The sequence below is a fragment of the Notamacropus eugenii genome, chromosome 2 (assembly GCF_028372415.1).
Source record: "Notamacropus eugenii isolate mMacEug1 chromosome 2, mMacEug1.pri_v2, whole genome shotgun sequence".
NCBI lineage: Eukaryota > Metazoa > Chordata > Mammalia > Diprotodontia > Macropodidae > Notamacropus > Notamacropus eugenii.
Genome location: NC_092873.1, coordinates 231,281,627 through 231,302,442, shown reverse-complemented (window position 1 = coordinate 231,302,442; position 20,816 = coordinate 231,281,627). Strand labels below are relative to the sequence as shown.

At 36.7% G+C, this 20,816-nt stretch overlaps 1 protein-coding gene and 1 long non-coding RNA gene across 4 annotated transcripts in view; both read right to left on the bottom strand.

The window, feature by feature from the left end:
• AIG1 (androgen induced 1) overlaps nt 1–20,816 on the bottom strand; it is a 334,033-nt gene that overhangs the window by 149,698 nt on the left and 163,519 nt on the right. The gene's annotated exons all lie outside the window — the stretch shown is intronic.
• LOC140526889 (uncharacterized) overlaps nt 1–20,816 on the bottom strand; it is a 146,418-nt gene that overhangs the window by 98,491 nt on the left and 27,111 nt on the right. The window contains exon 1 of the long non-coding RNA XR_011974578.1: nt 16,334–20,816. This exon is cut by the window's right edge and continues 27,111 nt beyond it. This is a non-coding gene — a long non-coding RNA (uncharacterized lncRNA). The remainder of the gene's footprint in view (nt 1–16,333) is intronic.

Here is a 20,816-nt window from a genome sequence, read left to right as displayed (position 1 = left end):
TATAGGCAAACAGAAGGAAATGTCTGTGCTACTCATGTCCAAAAAATATATATTGTATTCTGTACTTTTGAGTCCTTCACATTTCAGCAGGAGAGTAGCATGTTTCACATACATTCCTGTACTGGTCTTTATCTCTGGAATCCTGATTGGCCTGAAACTCTCTCCTTTCTCATCTCTAACTCCTGGCTTCCTTCATGAAGGTCCCAGCTAAAATCCCACCTTCTATACGAAACCTTTCCTGATATCCCTGAAAGTATCTCATTTGCACCTAGGTGTTTGTTTGTATGTTGTCTTCCCATTAGACTGTGAGTTCTTTGAAAACAGCGACTATTTTGTCTCTTTCTATCCCTATCACTTAACACAGTGCCTGGAACAAAGTAGGGATTTAATAAATGTTCACTGACTGAGTGACTGACTCTCTATTCAACTAACTTTGAAGAGTAATGGATGGACTTGCAGACAGCGGTGTACAAGTTATCACTGGAAGTAAAGGAAGAACTAGGGTGTAGGGATGGACTAGATTGAAACTTCCAAAGGAGTTTTAAAAGGGAGAAATTGCTTAAAAAGGGAGATAAAAACCAAGTTTGATATAGGGAAAAACTATGTTATTAAAGGAAAACTAGGTGTATGATATAAGAAGGGGGAAATCGGGTTTAACAAAAGATATATAAAAGAGAGTAAAATGACAAGGGATTAATCTCTTTAGCAAATATATGTTCAATTCCTTCTCTCTGATAGACTATGAGCTAAACCACCAAATAGTAATTTAAAAAACCAATTTACTCTAAAGTATGTTTTAAGATGTACATCTGGAAATGGGGCTTAAAACATAAGAATAATGGAAAGAACTGAAAATTGAAAGAACTTAAATAAAGTGTTAATGATCCCATTTAGTCAACTTTTAACACTCCTTCTTCAAATGTGGGGGTGGAAATCTGCTGACAGAAAACTCAACATGTCAAAAAACAGATCTCCCTATCTTTACTCCAAACTCATTATTCCAAAATTCCCTATTAAGGGTACCATCATCTTTTTATTGCCCCAGCTTCACAACCTTGGGTCATCTTTATTTCCTCACTCTCATTCACCGCACAAAGCCAATGAACTGCCACATTTGTTTCTATCTCCAAAAGAACTTTTCACATTTCTCTCCACTCTCCACTCAGGCAGATCACTCTCCTTTCTCTCCACTCAGGCAGACTCTCCTCAAATTCATGCCTTCCTCACTCTTCAAGTGATTACTTTAATATCCTTCTAACTGGCCTCCCTATCTCAGACCCATCTGCACTCCAATCCATTCTCCACACAGGCACCATGGTGTTCTGAGTTTATGTCTGATCATTTCGTGCCTCCCATCCTCAAAATACTAGTAGCTCCCTATTAGTTCTAGGATCCAATGTAATTTTCTTTGAAGTCTAGCTCTTTTCTACTTCTCTGACTTCTGTGAGGGACTGCTTCCCTCCACACTCTCTGTGATCCAGCCAAATTAACCTGTTTGCTGTTGGGCAAATGTGACAGTTCATCTCCCATCCCAGTGGCTTTCACTGATTTTTCTTCAGGCCCGGAATTCCCTTCTTCTTCACCTCTGTCTCTTGGAATACTTGGTTTCCTCCAAAACTTTGCTCAAGGTTCACCTTCCTCATAAAGCTTTGTACAAACTTCTACAACAAGATTAGGTATCTGACTGGAGGTGTGGGGTGAGAGTGATGGATCAAGGGGGGCCCAGAAGGTGTGAAGCTGGGCAAGTGGAAGATGTTCTCAACAACGTTTGTGAGGAGTGAAGGGAACATGGTTTTAGTAAACACTACCCTGGGCCAGGTACTATGCTAAATGCTTTTATAAATATTACCTTATATATGATAATAATAATAATATTTATACAGAACTCACTATCTAAGAGGCACCTTGCTAAGTGCTTTACAATTATTCTTTCACTCGATTTTCACAACAACCCTGTGAGGTTGGTGATATTATTATCCCCATTTTACAGTGGAGGAAAATGAGGTAGACAGAAGTTAAGGGACTTGCAGGGTCATACAGCTCCAGAAAGTGTCTAAGGTCAGACCTGAACCCCAGTCTTCCCAATTCCAGGCCCACTACTCTTATCTACTTTGCCACCTAGCTGCCCTTACTATATTATATTAGGGAAAAGAAATTCTGTAACTGCTTAGTTATGTTTGAAGGGAAGATAAAATGAGTAGGTATCCTATATACTCTTCTCAAACCAAATTGCAGAGAGAAAGAGAAACAGAGTGCAAGAATGCAGGTAGGTAGCACTGTGGATAGAATGCAGGGCCTGCAGTCAGGAAAACTCATCTCCCTCAGTTCAAAACTGGCCTCAGACACTTACTGGCTGTGTGATCCTGACCAAGTCACTTAATCCTATTTGCCTCAGTTTCCTTATCTGTAAGATGAGTTGGAGAAGGAAAAGGCAAACCAGTTCAGTTGATTTGTCAAGAAAACCCCAAAGAGTCACAAAGGGTCACAAAGAGTTGGACATGACTGAAAATGACTCAGCAACAACAAATAACATATATACCTCCCACCCTATGAATTCCATCGCTCACAGTGGTTTTCTATGGTCTTTTTTTTAGCTTGTTGGGGGCACTGGTAACCGCTACAACTAACATTTTATTCCTTTCACCTCCTACACCAATCTTCTTTGTGGTAATCATACTGATCTATGACTGAAGTGGGACCATAAGAGTGCTAAACATTAACTTAACAGAAGTGGAAGTTTATTGGTGGCAGTGGTAAGGGAAACCAAAATGTCTTTTTTTGGCTTTCCCTGCCCAAAATATCTGCTTCAATGTACATTGCTCACTTCAGTAATTGGCTTTGGTCCTGAACACAATGGAGAAATGTACGATTAACCTTGAGGAGAGAGATCAAGACTGATTAAATACATTTGGGAATGTGCCCTTGGGGCTATAGTTAAAAGAAGGGAGTACAGAACAGAACGCAGAACAGAAAGCTAGGATTGGGTGGAGGAATGGCTGCCAAAAAAGATGCCACATGTGATTAGTTGAAGGAATTAAGGATGTTTAGCCTAAAAGACATATGGAGGACTCTTCAAGTATCTGAAGCTTGTCCCATGGATGAGATAATTAGGCTTGTTCTGCTCAGCCTCGGGAGACGTGTCTAGGAATGATGGCCAGAAGTTGCAGGGAGGCAGATTTCAGTTCCATATAAGGGGAACCTTCTAAGCAACTACAGCTATCCAAAAACTGGGATGAATCGCCTCAGAAAGGAGTGAGTTCTTCCTCCCTTAAGATTTTCAAGGATAAGCTGGACAACCACCTGCTCAGGATGTTGTGGGGAAAACACTGTTCCTGATGTGGGTTGGACAAGATTTGCTCTGGTGGCTTCTTTAACTCTGGGGGAGTTTCCAAGGCCTGTTATTGTTTTACCTTCACAATGTCTTTTATATTTTCCCCTTTCTCTTTATTTCTATAAATACCAGACTAATTCAAACCCTCATGCTTGGACTGTCGCAAAAGACTCCTATGTGGTCTTTCCAACTTCAAGTCCTTCCTATTCTCCACCTATGCCAAAAAAGGTGATGTTGTTTTTAAAATAATATTTTATTTTTTCCCCCATTACATGTTAAAATACTTTTTCACATTAGAAATGTTTTGAGTTCTAAATTCTATCCTTCTCTCCCTGAGACAGCAAGTAATCCAATATAGGTTATATATGTATATATATATATATACATATATATATATATATATAAAATCATACATAACATTTCCATATTAGTCATTTTGTACAAGAAGACTCAAACAAAAGAGAGATGAAAGAAAAAAGGAAGGAAGGAAGGAAGGAAAGAAAAAAAGAAAGAAAGAAAAAAGTATGCTTCAGTGTATTTTCAGACAAAATCAGTTCTTTCCCTAGAGGAGGATAGCATGTTTCATCATAAGTCCTTTGAGATTGTCTTGGATCATTGTGCTTCTGAGAATAGCTAAGTCATTCATAGTTCATTGTACAATATTGCTGTTACTGTGTACAATGTTCTCCTGGTTCTGCTCATTTCACTTTGCATCAGTTCATGTAAGTCTTTCCAGGTTTTTCTTAATTCATCCTGCTTCTCATTTCTTATAGCACAATAATATTTCATCACAATCATATAACACAGCTTGTTCAGTCAATCCCCAATTGATGAGCAGCAACTCAATTTCCATGTCTAATATCATGTTCAAGGTATAGCACATAGTGAATATACTCTCCAGTGATTTTACATAGGTGAAATTTAATGAAAACAAATTAGAGAGTTTTGAAGGTTGAATGCAGACGTGCACCTATGTATTTTGGCTGGTGGAATATTATGCTTAAGACCTTCAGGCTAGGGGTGGTCTCCCTCCCTCCATACTTCTGAAGCATTTTCCCACTGAAGGGTAAAAGAAATGGGGCTGGAGGCAGAAGTATGAGGCCTCCCATTATCTCATTATCAAATCAGTTATTTGTAAAGCACTTAAGAGTACCTGGCACATGGCAGGCATGATAGTGATAATGATGACGATAAACATTTAATAATGTCTATTCCCTCTGCTTCCTAAGATGGTTCCTACATTTTACCATTCCACTCTCTTCTTTCCATATTCCCTACCCCCAGAAATGCCTAATTACTACTCCCACAATTCTACGGCAACCAGTTTACCATCACAGACTGTCTTCCTTTCTGCTCTAGGATAATCCATTGCCATTATCTCTGAAGATCTATTCACAATTTACCTCCTCTTGGAAGTGCTCCTATGCAGGAGGAACCTTCCTCCATGCCAGTCATTCATTGAATCTACACAGTATCACAAATCTTGGAATCAGAAAAGATCTTAGAATTCACCTAGTTCAGCTCATTTTATAGATGAGGAAACAGAGGTCCAGTAAGATTAAGTGAATTGTTGAACTTTTAAAGCCCTTAAACAACCTGACCAAAACCTATCTTTCCAGGCTCATCAGTTCTTAACCATTTCCTTCCTGCCTCCTCACCCCCAACCCTGCGATTCAGTCAAATTGGTATCCTCTCTATTCCTCACTTAAGGCACTCTGTTCTTCAAAGAATACATAAACTCCTTGAGCTTAGATATTGTTTCATTCACTACATTTTTATCTCTGAGCCAAGACAGTTCTCGATACATAATAGGTACTGAATAAATGTTCACTTGGCAGCAAGGGGATGCAATGGATAGAGTGCTGGGCCTGAAGTCAAGAAGACTCACTACCTAGCTGTGTGACCCTGTGCAAGTCACTTAACACTGTTTGTCTCAGTTTCCTCATCTGTAAAATAAACTGGGGAAGGAAATGACAAACTACTCCAGTATCTTTGCCAAGAAAAACCCAAATACAGTCATGAAAAGTTGGACATGACTAAAATGACCAAATAACAACAAGAAAAATTTTTATGATTGGTTGCCTAAGGTCACACAAGCAGTAGGTGAGAGACCAGGAATCTGAACCCAGCTCCTGTGACTCTGAATTTAGTAGCTATCTTTTCACCACTTCTATATATTTAATTTGTACTATTTCATCTTGCACTTGATGATAAGTTGTTTTGTAATTGTAATTATCAAGTAATATTACATGACTCTGTTTTGACTCTGCCAAGTTTGTACATGTCCCCAAGGATGGGGTGGCATCTAAATTCATCTACATTTCTCCCACAGCCTTATTAAGGGTACTCAGTGATATATGGATAAAATCTAAAAAGAAATTAAGGTCAGGGAAAATTTGAAGGAGGCAATTAGGACCTGAGATATTGAACCCAGTAGAATCATTAAAAAAACAATAAGAATGGGAAAATTTAGAGGAGAGAAACAGGCATTTATCAAGTGTTACTATGTACCAGGTATTGTGCTAAGTACTTAACAAATATTATCTCATTTGATCCTCTCAACAACCCTGTGAAGTAGGTATTATTATTATCCCCATTTTATAGTTGAAGAAACTGAGGCAGACAGAGGTTGAGTGACTTGCCCATAGTCACACAGATCTAATAAGTATCTGGGACTGAATTTAACTCAAGCCTTCCTGACGCTAGATCCAGTGCTCTGTCCTTTGCACTGGACCTAGCGTCAGGAAGATGCATACATCATTTGTATCTCATTACAATGAATGACAATGGACTGTCCAAAGCCACTTGCTCTCCTAAAATTGTGGCATATGCACTGTTATTGAAAATGACTGGCTATGGCTTGGAAATGTTTTGTCAGATAGAAATTTTATTTGTGACACAGAGGATTGTTTTTCACAAAAAGATATAATCTATAGATAATCATAAAGTCATAGCTTTATAGACAGAAGAAGCTTTATAGACCATTAAGTTCAGGGGACTTCTAAGGAACATTTAAGGCATAGAGATGAAATAACATTCTGGTAGTCATATAACTACGAAGTGTCTGAGGCAGAATTTGAACTCCGGGCTTCCTGCCTACATCAGTTTGACATAGCACTATCTTATTATACTTTAGTTTCTTTATCTCTAATACTGAGGGAGCAGAATTAAATCAGAAATTGGGTGGGGTCCCTGAACTTATACAAATATTAATAAACATATTTCAATAGAATTGGTTCCTTTTGTAATTCTAAGTATTTTATTTTATGCATTTAAAAACAGGATTCTGAAAGGAATCTGTAGGTATCAACAGGTTAAGGATAAGAGAGTTAAGGTTAAGAACCTTTGAACTATATGATTTCTAAAATCTAAGTCTTACAAAAGTCTAGGAAAGTTAATAACTACATTAGGATGTCAGAAAACCTATTCCTCTTCTTCTGAGACCAGGTTCTAAAACACAGAAAATTTATAAACAATGAAAGCAAACAAAGCTGTCTTGTTTCCTCCTATGTTATTCTCAAGATCTACTCCTTATGAATCACTCCATCTGGATTATATAGAGTGGAAAATAAAGTAGGTCTAAACTGTGTATAAAAGAAAATTCTACAATTTTCTCTGCTGATAGAAATAAAAGCACCCAATGAGTTTCACAATTGCAATGATCATATCTTAGGAAAATAGCGTTTTAATTACGTTACAAAAGCTGCCCTTCTGTGGAAAATAAGAAGGTTGGATGGCACTGAGGAGATGGGAGAGCATTTTTAATGATTCCAAGTGACTCCCCAGCACATGCATGTGCATGTGCATACACACACACACACACACACACACACACACACACAGCACATCAATCTTTTTCTCACTAATATCCTTTGAGCAGTGATTTATGGTTGTGAATCACAGGATAGCATAATGAAGAGATGAATAGTATAAATATGGGTGTTTTAGCACATTACCAATAATAACTTATGTTAAAAGTGGAGTGTGACTTTTGATTAGAGAAATGCAAAACAAAACATCCCTGAGGTCCCACCTCACACTTATCAGATTGACTAATATGACAAAAAAGGAAAATCATACATGTTGGAGAGAATGTGGGGAAAACTGAGATTGTAATGCACTGTTGGTGGAGTTGTAAACTGATCCAACCATTCTGGAGAGCAGTTTGGAACTATGCCCCAAACCCAAACTATGCTAATTACCTTTTGATCCTGCAATACCACTACAAGGTCTGTATCCCAAAGAGATCATAAAAAAGGAAAAGGATCTACATGTACAAAAATATCTAAAGCAGCCCTTTTCATGGTGGCAAAATATTAGAAATTGAGGGGATACCCATCAACTGGGGAATGGTTGAACAAACTGTGGAATATGAATGTAATGGAATACTTTTGTGCAATAAGAAATGTGCAGAATCAAGAAAACATTGTACACTATCAGCAACATAATACAATGATTAACTCTGAGTGACTCAGTTCTTACTAACACAATGATCTAAGACAAGTTCAAAGGACCAAAGAATGAAAATGCTATCCATATCCAGATAAAGAAGTGATGGACTCTGAATGCAGATTGAAGCATATTTTTTTCACTTACCTTATTCTTTCTCATTTTTCCCCCACTGATCTGTTTCTTCTTTCAGAACTGTGACTAATATGGAAATATTTTTCATGATTGCAAATATATAAACCTTATCAAACTTCCTACCATTTTTAGAAGACAAAAGAAAGAAGGAGGGAGAAAAAATTAAAACTTAAAATCTCATAAAAATGAATGCTAAAAATTTTCTTGATATGTAAGTGGAGGAAAAATAAAATATTTTTTTAAAAAGATAAAAAGAATATATGGTCATTGGATCAATGGAGCTGCAGTTATAAGATGTGCGTTCTAACCCTCAGATACTAACAACTGTGAGACCCTGAACAAATCATTTAACATCTCTCAGTATTAATTTCCTCATCTGAAAAAAAAATGAGGATATTATCTTCACAGACTATTTCTGAGCATCAGGAAATTATGTACATTAAGTGTTTCCCAAACTTTAATGTTAGTTATTACTGTTGGTACATATTTATTGTTTACTATTTCTTAAGAAAAAGGAAACAATTGCTTTTACAAAAAACAAATAAATAAAAGTGGAGTATGATACATATCATCCAGAAAATAGGTGATTAAAAAAGTAGACCGATCATATGGCAAGAACAAGGTCTAGCAGAATATCAGAAGATCTAGAAGAGGCTTTCAAAATATCAAGCACATCTTTACTAGAGTATTTATGGGCCAATATGGAAAGGAATCACAATGGATAAGTCAGGCTGAATGGCTTATGATCTGTCCTACTGGAAAGACTACCTGTATGAATAAGAGCTGAGATCCATTAACCAACTGATCAATAAGCATTTATTACATGTCCAGTATGTGACAGACACTGTGTCAAAAGCTGGGGACACAAATACAAAGAATGATACAATCTCCTCTTGGGAAAAGTCTGCATTTTGGTGGGAGGTACAGCAAATACACACACACACACACACACACACACACACACACACACACACACACACACACACACACATACAGAAATATAAATTACATATGGCAGTTCTTATGACAATGAGCAGAGAGATCAGGCCCACAAGTGCCCACCACACTTCTAGCCTGGGTGAGATAGGAAGATCCAAACCCACCCAACCCACTAGTCTCCAAAAGGTGATTTTTTTCAAAAGATTCATGGCCACTTTTGGATCTATCTTTGTTTCAGCAGATTTGCTAACATAATATAGCCCTCTAAAGTAACAGAATCTGGAACTATTATTAACTTCAAGACTAAAGCCCAGGTGGTCCCCTTCTTGGTGTTCTGACACCTTAGTTGCTCATGGTTCAATTCCAGGCAGCAGCAAACCACCTTTCTTCTTTTCTAGTCAAGATCATCCCCTTTTACCTCACACACTGTGCTTCCTAGTAGACTGCCAAACTGCACTCCCATGTAGCCTTGATCTTGTCTTGCCTCTCCCTGGCCTTTGATTGCCTGCCCACCTGTTAAATCTTGGCTTTATCCCACAAACCCCAGTTTTGCCTTTACCCCTTCTGTTAAGTGAACTCAAATGCTCACCTTAAATGACTTCAGATCATGCTTGGATCTCAGCTAGCCTCTATTCTCTTCAGTAAGCTACACAATTGTTTCCACTGCTTGCTTTCCTGTTAAAGATTTCCTGCCTAACTGAGGCTGAACCTTGGCTAGATTTAATTGTGTTAATTGGCTGGCCCTGTATTTTTTCCCTCCCCATATGTGGGTCCTATCAGCCAACCTGGCTCTTCAAAGCAGCAAGAGGAGAAAGGTAATTTCTTTAATGTAAGCATAATAAACTTTTCCCTTTTGAATCAAAATTTCATGTAAAAGTAGGAGAGTTAAACACTTGTGATATGGCCAAAGTGCAAATATTCTCAAAGTATTCCATGTAAACAGTTGAAATTCTTTTTTTTTTTTTGAAGAATCATGACTTTTAAATAATGATGCAAATTGGAACAGACATGGAAATAACATGTTTTATGGAAATTCAGGTAGTGCTTAAAGAAACTGTGTTCTAGGTTATTAAAATTCTTAGGACAAAAGCATTTATATTCTATTTTCAGGTAGTATCTCTAAAGTCTCTTCCAACTGCAAAATTCAGTGATTCTATAACTGTAAATCATTTCAGTGGTTGTCTATTTTTTTTTCTATTGAGCATAATGACCCCTTCTCCATTTCAAAAATAGGCAAGAGACGCCCCTGAAATTTGGATAATAGTATTTGTACAATTAGTATCTGTTAATAAGAAAGTACATACTGATAAAAATCTACTATGAAATGAATAACACTTCAGTAAATTTATATTTATCAATCACAACAGAATTAACTTAAATTTGAAAAATACTAATATACATGTGTGCAAGAAACACTATTCATTCAATCTACAAAAGATATGCTTAATTTCTTAAGGAGAGTCAAGTGATAAATTTTGATGACGCTAATAACTAAAGATTAAAATGCTAATCACATTTTAATGCAATGTGCACAGACTCTCAGACATTTTGTAATAATTGTACTGACCCCAGGGGTTCCAGTCAGTAAGTTAGAAACCACTATTCTGGTCTAAAGACTTGGACTAGTAGTTGGAAGACATAGTTCAATCCTAACTTTGCCCATAAATAGTTGTATATACTTGGTTAGTCACTTAACCTTCACAGGCCTAGGTTTTTTCATCCCTAACAATTAGGGGAGTTGGATTGGATGACTGAAGGGTCAGATACTTAGAGGTAACTTATTCTACATTTTACTGCTTGGTACTACCAGATGAACTATGATCATGGTAACCATGACATTTCAGAAAGTTACAAACTGGCTTTTGTAAATGAATGAAAAAATAACCATGAGCTTATTAAATACCAATTATTTTGGAAATGCTGGTGTTACAAATTTATTGTTATTCTTCAAGATAAACTTAACTGGGATCGCTTTGGTAAAAGCATGACTTTGGAATCTACTAAGCAAATTTTTTTTCATTTAGTGTACTAAATTGTGCCCTACTGACTAGAGAAAGTGAATTCTATAATAATAACAGTATAATTTGACCTCATCTCAGTCAGCTCCTCGCTATTTTCTCATTCATTAAATCATATCTTTCTATTCTCTGATATTTCACCTAGAACTTGAAAATTTGGGAGGGAACAGGGTCTCAAAATAATGATCAATTTTGTTTGTATTTAGAGTTGAATATTGAGAAGGCTCCCTCAGAAGTTATGTGGTGAAACGGTGAAAACACAATTTCATTTTATGATAAACACATGCTTGAATAGGACATGAAGTATGTTTGATGCAACCTATAGGCCAATGATCAGTCTTGGTTTTTCAAAAGAGATAACAAAGAAATTCGTAAAGAGATCAAGACAACTAATATAAACTAACTTAATAATAATAAGAATAATAATTCTCACTTTCTTTTCAGAATTTGCACAACGAATGGGAATTTTACAGAAATCCAAACTGGCAGCTTTTTGCAGGCAGAAAACTACCTGTGGCTCCTATCCTCTTTGGCACCTAGTAGTCTGCTTTGCGCAAAAGACACTGTATCAATGTTTAATGATGATGATAAGTAGTATCTGCATCAGTAACAAACAGCAAATTAATCAAAGAAAAGCTTTAGTCAGTGAGAATGCATCAACATTTTCCTGAACGTAAAGCCATGTTTCCACATGGAAGGTACTAAAAAGCTAAGGTATCTTAAAGCCAACAAGTAAATTATTTTTTTCTTTATCTCAACACCAGGTATTACTACTGTTAAACATTCATTAAGCTTGGATATTCTCCCTGACAAAAAGAATACAAATAGTCCATTATCTATCCTGACTGAGAGTTTTATGGTATACTACAAACAAATCTCAGAAGCTCATTGCATGACATTTCTCACTCAGCTTTTCTGGAGCTTGACTTCTATCCCCTGTTCTCTTACAGATTATTTGATGAATGTCCCATTTGTTTTCAGCTGGAAACATCCAAAGCGAATAAACTTGAATTGAGGGAAACTAAGAAAGGCCCTGATTCAGCTTGTTTTTTCTTCTTTCCTTCCTTCTTTTTTTTTTAAACAGTCAAAAAGGTCTGGGCTCATAGAAATGTCAGAATTTGACAAACTCTAAACTGATACAAAGATTTTTTTAAAAAAAATTACTAGAAAAAAACATTATCTTTAAAAATTCCTTTCATTATTGAAAAGATTCACTTCACCTGACATGGATATTAAAGGAAGTCAGGATTGGTGAGGATAAAACTTTCTATCCAAAAAGTAAATTCTAGGATCTGCACATACCTTGCAATTATATTCTATCAGTTATCCACTTATAAAGTACATAAATATATATTTATATTTGAATTTTGATCTGCTATATATAGTATGCAATGTTCCTTACTATCCAAAATATTTTTTGTCTTTATATCCCCAATGCCTACAGTGCATGACACATGATAGGTACTTAATTCTTGTCAGCTGATTTGACTATTAAACAGATTGTCTCTGAAAGTTGCTGTGGCTGAAAATTTGAGCATCCTGAGGCCAACTTGGTGGGATCTCTTGCAGTGTAGCAAGTCTCGGCTCACTATGACAGATGGCGAGTGCATCACCATGCCTGAGGCATGGTAAGATTTATCACATCTTGAGCACCCAGTGTCTCCTCCATACCATGATGAAATACTGGCAGAGGATGTTAGTGGATAGGAAAGAAAATATATAAAAAAATTCTGTTTTCAAGAACCTCGCCATCTCAAGAGCCTTTGGTTTTCTTCTTTGAGAACAAAAGAAGGTATCTATGGGCTCAGAATATCAGCTCGACACTGGGGGATGTGTGAAATTTAGATAACCCATACAGTCTACCCTTATGGCACTTACAATCGAATGGTTAAAACACATAATGTGATATCAGCATATTAGAGGTCAACAAAACAAAGTGTTGTGTTTGTAGGACAGAACTGAACTTAGAAATCTGTGCATATTTATGGACAAAGAAGAGTAAAAATACATTTGAACCCTCACCAGGACAAGCATTTCTACTGTATCAATTTCATTTTATAATAAAAGTTTTAACCATTTCACCATGCCTAGTTTTTGCAATATTTATTGCCATAGTTAAATTTCATTTTTGTCTCATGTTAAAAACCCACTGTGGTATTATCCTTTGTCACTGAGTAAGCTAAATTAAAAAAAAAAACAAACCCAAGACAAAACAAAACAATAGAAACAACTAAGTGGTTTTCCGTGGCTGAATGTTAATACCTGTCTTTCCATAGAGGTGTCTTTCTGAATTTTTAAATCTTTGGCATTCAGAGTGTTCTTCTCTCAAGTACAGGATGACTTACAGCATTCCATTGTGTATCTCTTGCCTTTTTTTTTTTTTTTTTTGATGATTAGTCTCTCCCTTCCCTACACATTTCCAGCATCACTCAGGCTTCTGTAGCATTCATTTTAGCTACTGTAATATTCTTTATCTTCTTCATGTGTATTCATCCCATTTCTATCACTACCTCCTTCTTCATTTTTCTCTGCCTCATTAAAGGGGCCATGCCCTGGCTACTTCTTAAACAGGCTTATTCAATGAATGGGTATTACCTCACTCTATCTGAGTACCTGCATAAACCTTGACCTAAAGGAGCCAAGGTCTCCCATTGCATCCTGGGTCATCTCTAGTCATCCTGAGGAATATCTGGTCACTGAATACAGATGGCCCTGGAGGAGAAGTGAGGCTGGTGATCTGCACAGCCCTCCCTCACTCAAACGAAAGACAAATACAAGTCATGTCATCATTTCTCTGATGGCATGGTCTTCTTCGGCAACGAAGGACCAACACACATTACCTCCTAGAAGGACAGGATTGGTATCATATATTTATTTTATATCCCATTTAGTACCTACACCTAAAACAAAGAAACTATTAAATATTTGTTAACTGAATTACAAATAGGTAACACTTGCTTCTTGATTAATTATGATACAATTTTATTTTCATTTTGAGGAAAGGGGATTATAGTTAGACAGATTCAACTCAACAAGCATTTATAAAGAGGTTAACTGTGGGCCAGTTGATGGTTATAAAGGCAAAAATGGAAGAAAAAAAAGCCCTCCTCTCAAAAAACTTATACTCCATTTTAGGAAATAACATGAACACAGATAAGTAAATAAACAGACATTAGATACAAAATAAATATAAAATATTTTAGGGGGAGCATTAACAACTCAGGGAATCAGGAAAGATCTGCTGCAGGCAGCGATAAATGAGCTGCCTGACTTAATCCTTATGAGTCAGTCAATTAGCATTTATTAAACACGATGTTTGTGCCAGGCACTGGGCTAAACCCCGGCAAAAGACAATCCCTTATCTCAAAGAGCTCACAAACAACAAGAGAACAACAAGTAAAGAAATATGCACAATCAAGCTATGTACGGAATGTATATAAATAATGTAGTGTGCTTTAAGTATAATGTAATATAATATAATATACTGTAATATATAAAATGATTTACAGAGGAGAGGCATTAGAACTAAGTAGGATTGGGAAACTCTTTCTGTAGAAGGTGAGATTTTTATGTGGAACTTGAAGGAAGCCAGGAGGTGAAGATGAGGAAGGAGAGAATTCCAGTCATGGGAGATAGCCAGAGAAAATACCCCAATGCTTTTTTGCCTTCCAAATTTTCAATAACTTTTCTAATTAGTTATATTTGTTATTATGACTGCCATCATTATTGACATAGAACATCAGATTACTTAGCACTTTTAAATAACTTTTCTAGTATGTTAATCTATGATTTTGGTTAGCATTGTAAGACAAGAACATAAAGTACTTTACATATAATACCTCACTTGATGTTCATAACCTTCTGAGACAGATATTGATACTAATAATATTGGACTACTATTTTATAGATGACACTGAGGTTGAGAAGATTTAAGTGACTTGCCTGTTATACACAGATTGTGTCAGAGGAGGTTCTGAACCCACATCTTTCCTCATTCTAGTATTCTTTTCACTACATCAGATACGCCAGCTCCTATGTGTAAATTTATTCTTTCTTTTGCATTAATAAAAATGTATTTTGGTACAGCAGAAAGAGCACAGGCTCTGGACTCATAAGATGTGGGTTCAAACTTCCACCTCTGACCCTTACTACTTTTATGATTTTGAACAAAAGTCCTTCTCAAGACTGAGTTTCTTGACTGTTACATTAAAGGGCTGTACTTCATGCTCACTGTGGCCTCTCCCAGCTCCATGTCTACGATCCCATGATCCTCCATGTCCTCCATCATATTGTAAATTCTTTCGAGGGAAGGATTCTACATCTCTTACTTCCTTTGTGGCATCACAACAAGACTTACAGATCTTACAGATAGAATACACTTATTAAATTTTATTAATAAAAGGTTTTATCCAAGAACATTCATGGGGAAAAAATGTGAATCTGTGAATTCAAAAAAACACTTGAAAACACTCCTGTGAAATAAAGCATGGATCAGGCAGTAAGCTCTATATCTATTTCTGACAGTAGTTTCTTGGTCAGGCTCTTTGGAAGAAATTGGCAGAACTTCTTGGATGCAATCCTTAAATGTAATTTAAAATATTTTTTTTCTCTATCTTGAGCATAACTTGCTGTCTCTCAATTCCTGCTGCACAGTAGTCTTATTTTATATTATAGCCAGGATTTATTTTAAAACTAATCTTGACCACAACTTCATGAAGGAGGTTTTTCATTTCACCCTAAGGCATCCTTTCAAATCAATGACTTTGCAGGCCACAAAGTGAAATTCAAATATCACACTATTTAGGCATGGTTTTACCAACTAAAAAGTTTGAAAGGGAAAGACTTTCTAGGCATGGTAAATATGTATAGGATTATTGAATGAAGATTTGTGCTTAATAATATGAACTGGGCAAAAAATTTCTCCCTTTGCAGTGAGCCTTAAATCTATCCAAAGAAAAGATAGCAAACTCTTTTGGTCTACTTCTTTCTCAAATCCCAGGTCTACAAGGTAGAAATATAAGGCCTTTAGAATCGAAGGTGCTGGTCTCATAAAAAGTTAACCGGTTTTAAGTCTTGTGTTTGCCGCTTCCCAGATCTGAGTTAGGTAAGTCATTTAACTTTTCTGGGCCTCAGTCTCTTCAACTGTTAAATGTGGGATTCGGTGTACATGATCTCTAAAGTCGCTTCCAATTCTAAATCTTATAATTTCATAAGATGGAAAAAACATGCCATGCATTGCTTATACACCACAGTGAGGAGCCTAAGTAAGTCTCTGATCACCCATATAACTTCAGAGAAAGCTGTTCTCTTATTGTAGGCATTTGGGTAGGAAAGTCTGGCTACTTAAACTGCAGTTACTATATATACCATATATTGGTTTATGTGCATGTAAGCATCTGTGCTGAGTGTATCAGCACAGAAAAGAAATGACATCAAGATAAATCAAAATGCTGTTCCTTACCTTACTTAAATGTGCTATATTTTTGGTATCCTTTGCTTCCTTGTGGGTCTTGGAAAGTTAGAGACATGAAAAGATGGTTAGAGAGATGAAATGACAAATACTGTTCTTCATCATTAAAAATCAGCTTCAAAGCCAAGTTTGGTTTATGATATGAAAGTCATTTGTCTGTATTCCTTTCATAAAATAAGGATTTACTTTTTCCCCCTAACACCCACAGAATTTGATAAGGAATATTTTCTGCCTTTATTACATACCTTCATAGTGGTGAGTCATCAGTATTGTAGTGTGCAAAAGAGAGCATACTGTATCCAAAATATATTTTTCAGCTACATTTTATGCTACCTAATTGACCTTGGAATTCAAGGTATATCTGGTGCAGAAAAATGAGAGAGTTAAAGCTCAAATATTTTGAGAAGTAAAAAACTCTGATTACTTAAAATAGAACCAAAGTGATCCCAAATGACATCATGTCACATTTCTATCTGCCTTAAGCTGCAGACAGTTTGAATGACTGCTATTTACAGTGGACGGTGCTGAACTCAACCTCTGCTTCGGTGAGCTCCTGAGCGATGTCACACATACAGCTCTGTCAACCCATCAGGTTTTGGAGAAGCTGGGGACTTGACAGCGTGGCAGGCACAACACTAGATACAAGTGCAAACTTAAAAAAAAAAAGTCCTGAAACAACACATTCATGATATATAAACCATTTAAAAATGTGGATTCAACAAAACTGACAATTTTCAACGGCCTATCACAATTTTAATGGAACCATGTGACAATTTTATCTCTCATTTCAGGTGACAATCCCATCAAAAAGCGATCATTCACACTGATACTATGCATAAAATGTCAGAGTTGAGTCTTCTGCCCACTGTAATATCAACCTGTATTTCATTTAAAACATTTTATTTGGGGAATTCTTTGTTACTAGTTTATAAGCTCCCAAGAGTCACACAATGGAAGGCCTTGTAGCATGACCTTAAGTTCATGCAGTTACATAAATCAGTGACACCAGAGATAACTGCCATTGTTATAAGATGAGAGGCAAAAATAAAAAAAAAAAAGCACATGGATGACTAGCAATTTGATCACAACCTGGCCAGATTTCAGGTTCCAATATTAAACCCAAATGAAACAAATCTTATTTGTATACTTTATATAAACAGCAGAAAAGTGGTTGAGCAAAGGTAATGGATCTTTGCATACATCATTCATCACCTTCCTGTAGTTCAGAGTATATAATTACCAAAGAATGGGAGATGAGGCCAAAGAACCATTCCCTTAAAATAAATTACCAGGCATCTAAGATACTTATCAAATGGATACACATGCAGGCAGACTTCTATAAATAAATCCAATCTAAACGGCTCTGTAGATACAACAGAAGCCAAGACACGGCCACTGCAGCTTCGCCTTCATGCCAAGTTGTCCTCCTAATACTGTTCTGCTTTTCACCCACGTGGGACTTGGAAGAGATTAGTGGGAACACACACAGACACAGACACAGACACAGACACACACACACAGACAGACAGACACACACACACACACACACACTTTCCCACATTTCACTACACAGACTCAGTCTGAAGCTAGTGGTTGCCCAGACGATTGAGAGCTGGTGCTAATGAGGTCACAGCTATGTCTGAATCCTATGAGGGGCCATTTCAGTTTCACTTTCCTGGAGCATCAACTAGCTAGATATCCATTCTAGATGGGAGGACCTGATTATAAATAGGTGAAAAGGTGTGGTCTCATCACTGTAACTCCATTGCCACCACTGGATAAAGAACTTAGAGAAAATGCCTTACAGACAGTGGGCTGTCACATTACCCTCATATCTGAAGAACAGCACATGATTATATGAATTCATTGAAGTGGACATGTATTTTCAAAAATATGCACCTTCATTATAGCCAACAGTGCCCTAGATATGTGTTATTATGAAAATTCAAGTTCTCTTTCATAGTTCTGAGTCCCTAGTCTAAGATCATGCTCTGGCATACTTACCACCATTTTAAATCTTCCTCTCTCTTTCCCAGTGTTCTACAATTGTCTTCTCCCTTCTTCAGTTGAATAAAAACACAGTTAAACAATTTGGGTTGTTAAAGTTTCCTGAGGTCTCAGTCTCTTTGGAAATTGGGAAGGAAAAGGGACGAGAAAGTTAAGAAGCATCACCTTGGGGTTTTCAGTGATACAAGATCTGCCTTCACATGCTATACTCCCTATACAGCTTCTCTGATTCAATAAAGGAGAGGCTATTGAACGATGAGAATAAAGGGAAGGCCTGGAAGTGGCAGTAGGAAGCCAGAAGTGTGCCTATTAATCTAGTTCTGCAAATAGTGTGAGAGTGGCATGAGAAAAACTCTGGCCAGCACTGGAGAAGTTAGAAAGGGATGTGGTATCTTACAGGGAAAAGCCAGGTTTCCTTTAGTTCCAGAAGATGAGTGGATGACAGAGATGAGAGAATTAGATGGAGCAAGAGAAAAGGAGATTTTTGCCTAGTCAAAGCATAGTTCTGAATCATGGGGATTAGAGGAACAAGAAGGCAGGATTTGCAAATAATAGTATTGCAAAGGTATAAGTAAGCAGAAGCTCCTAATATGAATAAGGCCCAGATTTCTAATGAGAAAGTTGGTGCAATAGAAACACCAGATAGTGTCTTCTAGGGACAGATCTTCAGTTCTGAAATAAACATTTCATTCAGTGTCACAGTGCTGAAATAATATTTTTTAACATGATCCATTAAGTGACTTCCAAATAAGTCTTGAAAGAAGCATTTTCTCTGAGGAATAATTTACAAAATGCAGCCTGCTTGCTACAATACCTCAAATTATTGATTTTGCAAGAAGAGGTTCCAGTTTGTGGATTTTCTAGCTTCCTTGGTCTTCATTCCTTTTAAGCAGCTTCTTTCTCAGCCTTTTCATTTCTCATGAACACCTTTACCATATTGTAGGAAGGCAAAGGAGGTAAAACCAAATTATGTCAATGTTTCTATCTGTGAACAACTTTGATGAAAAGCTCAACAGGTGATAAGACTGGAATAAATTACTGAGATGGAGGTTTTTAATTAAACTTGGGATTTCATTTTCCCTTTAAACTCTCATATAATTAACAAAGAAAAGGTGGCTGAATCTGATGGCTAGTTTTTGGTGATTATTGGTTATTACTCTGACCAGATCAGGAGTTTAGAGTGCCTATTCCAGCAGACAAGATGAAAGAGTCAGACACACATCAAAAATATAATCCTGAAATGAATGAATAAAAGGGAAAAAATCTTATTACACTCTTACTATATGCCAATCACTGTGCTAGTCCTTGGAGATACTAATAAGAAAAAGTGAAGTAGTTTCTACTCCCGAGGAGCTCACTCTCTAATTGGGTAGAATAACACATAAAAGAAAATTTAGCCTCAGAGCGGATGGAAAGGCCTGTAAGTCCTAAGAGTACAATGCTAGGGTAAATGGTAAGGCCCAGTGGTCCTCCACTGAACTGGAAGAAATAGAGTTGATTCCCATCTTATCCAAGCCATGTGGGCAATCAGGAAGCCCAGGCTCTAGCCAAGCCAAGTGTGAACAGGATTCTAAGTAGAACATTGGCCACTGAATAAGTGTTTTGTTTTGTTTTGCCATAGCAACTCATGAAATCATTCACTTACACACAGAGGGGCTGTGATTTATGTCAGAGAAAGCAACCACAACAATGAAACTACAGCTCTTTTAGAGCCAGAATTAAAGCAATAGCTGGAAAAAAAAATGCCAGATATTCTTTGCAGATCACAAAAAATGCAGGACCTTTGTTAAGTACTGAGTTCAAGACTAGTTTAAGAACTAATCTTTCACAAAATGGACTGAAAAACCATCATTAATGTTATAAGAATTTTCTGTGATATAAAAAAAAAAAAATGAAGGACAAAGAACCTGGAAGACAAAGATGGAGATCATCATCAGGAAAAAAATCTATACAAATATAATCTAAAGTAGCTATTGCACATAATCTAAATCAATAAACCAATTTTAATTTCAGAAGACCCAAAGGAGTTTTTGAGTTTACTGTGAAGTCATTAAAACTAGCTCAGTTCAAGTCCTGCCTCTGACAAAATCATGTCACATGATGCTGAGCAAGTCATTTTTCTTCACCTTAGGCTACTCCTTGCTAAGCAGGTGTCAGTCTGTGTTGGTATAATGAGTATTCTCACCACCAGTTTCTTAGACTGACAAAGCCTCAAGTTCAGTCTTCTCTACCCGAGGTGGGAAAAAGATGGATACTTTCATTTTGGTAACCATCTGACCTCTCCAAATATTTCTCAAGAGTTATTTCATTTCATGTTGTCTTTTCCTAAATAATGATGGAGTATTTGCTGTATCAATGACCTTTCATGGCATAGGTACAACACAGTTACAGCAAAATGGCCTTAGAGTCCCTGTGGGATACATAGCAATGCTGGCTATGAGAGTGACACTAAATTATGTTGCATTGT